This window comes from Cnephaeus nilssonii (assembly GCF_951640355.1).
Source record: "Cnephaeus nilssonii genome assembly, chromosome: 9".
Taxonomy (NCBI): Eukaryota; Metazoa; Chordata; class Mammalia; order Chiroptera; family Vespertilionidae; genus Cnephaeus; species Cnephaeus nilssonii.
This window is the reverse complement of record NC_137080.1, coordinates 73,726,087-73,729,722: the sequence shown is the minus strand read 5'-3', so window position 1 is coordinate 73,729,722 and position 3,636 is coordinate 73,726,087.

Here is a 3,636-nt window from a genome sequence, read left to right as displayed (position 1 = left end):
CTGGCCTTACTTTAAATCTGTGATTACTTACTCCATGTGGGCTTTTAAAGCTGATCTGAAGCACGAAAACACTTCTTTCTGTTTCATTCATATTTTTCTCGATTCATATTTCAAACCTTCTCCTTTCCCTCAAACCTACATCTTCATCCCTATCCTTAACCTCAGCTGATGTTCTTGTTTCTTATTTCACCAATAGAAATAGTCAGAAAAGAGGTTCTACTTGCTACTACCACCAAATCTCCTAGTCTACCTGCATCTGTATAACCTTATACTGTTTTGATTACTATAGCTTTGTAGTATAGTTTATATCAGGTAGCATGATATCTCCAACTTTGTTCTTCATTCTCAAGGTTGCTGTGGCTATTTGGGGTCTTTTGTGGTTTCATATAAATTTTAGAATTATTTTTTCTAGTTCTGTGGAAAATACAATTGGTATTTTGATAGGTACTGCACTGAATCTATAGATTGCTTGAATCTACGAATGAGTGATTGATCTTAGTTTCACTCTGAGGCCAACTCTTTCAATATTTACTGGATTCCATCACTACCCCTACCCACGCAAAAACAGATGTGCTGTAATAGTCCACTCCCTATACTGCATCATCAATTGTCCCTCTTAAATCAATAATTCCCTCTGGCATTCCCATAAGAAGAAGGAGGAAGAGGGAGAAAAAGAGGAGGAGGAGATAACAGGCTTGAACTCATATACATCTCTAGCTATTACTGCATCATTCTGTCACACTTTCAGCAAAACCCACAATAGAACACCTAGACTGGCTAAATCCAATTCCTCTCTTTCATTCACCCTTAAATCCACTGCGGTCAGACGTTTGTTTATTCAGGTTCTCTGCCCATTTTTTAACTGGGTTGGGTTTTTGGTGTTGAGTTGTGTGAGTTCTTTATAAATTTTGAATATTAAACCCCTTTTATCAGATGCATCATTGTGGAATATCTTCTCCCATTCAGTGTGATTTTTGTTTGTTGATGATTTCCTTTGCTGTGCAAAAACTTTTGTTTGATGTAGTTCCATTTGTTTACTTTTTCATTTGTGTCCCTTGCCTGAGGAGATAGATTAAAAAAATATTACTAAGAGCAATGTGAAAGAGTTTACTGCTTATTTTTCTTTTAGTTTTATAGATTTGGATCTTACATTTTAAATCTTTAATCATCTATTTTGAGTTTATTCTTGTATATAGTATAATAAAGTGGTCTGGTTTCATTTTTTTGTATGTATGTGTCCAATTTTCCCAACACCATTTATTGAAAAGACTTGCTTTACCCTATTGTATATTCTTGCCTCCTTTGTCATACATTAGTTGACCACGTAGGTGTGGGTTTATATCAGGGTTATCTATTCGGTTCCATTAATCTATGTGTCTGCTTTTATGCCGGTACCATACTGTTTTGATTACTATAGCTTTGTAGTATAGTTTATATCAGGTAGCATGATATCTCCAACTTTGTTCTTCATTCTCAAGATTGCTGTGGCTATTTGGGGTCTTTTGTGGTTCCATATAAATTTTAGAATTATTTTTTCTAGTTCTGTGGAAAATACAATTGATATTTTGATAGGTACTGCACTGAATCTATAGATTTCTTTGGGTAGATGGACATTTTAACAATGTTAAATATTCCTATCCCTGAGCACAGTATATCTTTCCATTTATTTGTATCTTCTTCAATTTCTCAGTACAGGTCTTTTATCTCCATGGTTAAATTTATTCCTAGGTATTTTTTTTTTAGTGTTACTGTAAATGGGATTGTTTTCTTAATTTCTTTTTCTGCTAGTTAATTCTTGGTGTATAAAAATGCAACAACCAATGTCTAAATATTAATTTTGTATCCTGATACTTGACTGTATTCATTGAACAATGCTCATAGTATTTTTGTGGAATCTTTAGCATTCTCTCTATATAGGATTTTCTATATATCTACATTATAGAATAGTTTTACTTTTTCCTTTCCAATTTGGATGCCTGTATTTCTTTTTTGTTGCCTGGTTGCTGTGGCTAGGACTTTCAATACTATCTTGAATATAAATGGTGAAAATAGAGATCCTTGTGTTGTTCCTGATATTAAGGAAAAAAAACACTTTTAGCTTTCCCTATTGAGTATGTGTGGATTTGTCATATATGGCCTTTATTATGTTGAGGAATATTCCCTCTATTCCTACTTTGCTGAGAGTTTTTATTATAAATGGATGCTAGATTTTCTCAAATACTTTTTCTGCATCTATTGATATGATCATATAATTTTATTCTTTACTTTGTTTATGTGGTGTATCACATTAATTGATTTGCATATATTCAACCATCCTTGCATCTCAGGAATAAATCCCACTTGATCATGCATATGATCTTTTTAATGTTTTTCTGACTTTGATTTACTAATATTTTGTTGAGGATTTTTATATCTATGTTCACCAAGGATATTGGCTTATGTATAATTTTTATTTTTTGTAATGTCTTTGTCTAGTTTTGGAATCAGGGTAATGCTGGCTCTGTAAAATGAGCTTGAATTTTTTGAAATAGTTATTAGAAGTATAGGTGTTAACTCTTCTTTAAATACTTGGCAAAATTCAACTGTGAAGCTATCTGGTCGAGGACTTTTGTTTGTTGGGGAATTTTTGATTACTGATTATATTTCATTACTTGCTATTGGTCTGTTCAGATTTTCTGTTTCTTCTAGACTCAGTTTTGGGAGATTGTATGTTTCTAGGAATTGATCCATTTCTTCCAGATTGTCCAATTTATTGGCATATAATTGCTCATAATATTTTCTTATAATCATTGGTATTTCTGTAGTGTCAGTTGTCACCTCTCCTTCATTTCTAATTTTTATTTGTTTGGGTCATTTCTCTTTTTTTCTTGATTATCTGATTCAATGTTTATCAAGTTTTGGGGCCTGCTTGGTTATTCTGTTTCTAGTTCCTTTAGGTGTAAAGTTAGATTGTTTATTTAAGATTTATCTTGTTTCTGGATGTTAGACTTATTGCTATGAATTTCCCTCTTAGAACTGCTTTTGTTTGTGTGCCATATATTTTGGGTTGTTGTGGTTTCATTTTCATTTGTGTCAAGATATCTTTTGATTTCTTCCTTAATTTCATTGTTAACCCAGTCACTATTTAGTAGCATGTTATTTAGACTCCAGGTGTTTGTGTGTTTTCAGTTTTTTTCTTGTAATTAATTTCTAGTTTCATACCATGTGGTTACAAAAGTTGCTTGATATAATTTTAATATTATTAAATTTATTTAGACTTGTTTTGTGTCCTAACATGTGGCCTAAGCTGGAAAATGTTCCATGCACTTGAAAAGAATGTAAATATTGCTGCTTTGGGGTGAAATGCTCTAAAACAGTGGTTCTCAACCTTTCTAATGCCGCGACCCTTTAATACAGTTCCTCATGTTGTGGTGACCCCCAACCATAAAATTACTTTTGTTGCTACTTCATAACTGTAATTTTGCTACTGTTAATGAATCGTAATGTAAATATCTGTGTTTTCCGATGGTCTTAGGCTCTACAGCAGCGGTTCTCAACCTGTGGGTCGCAACCCACAGGTTGAGAACCACTAGCAGGATTGCCTAAGACCATCGGAAAACACAGATATTTACATTACGAAACATATTATTTTCTTAT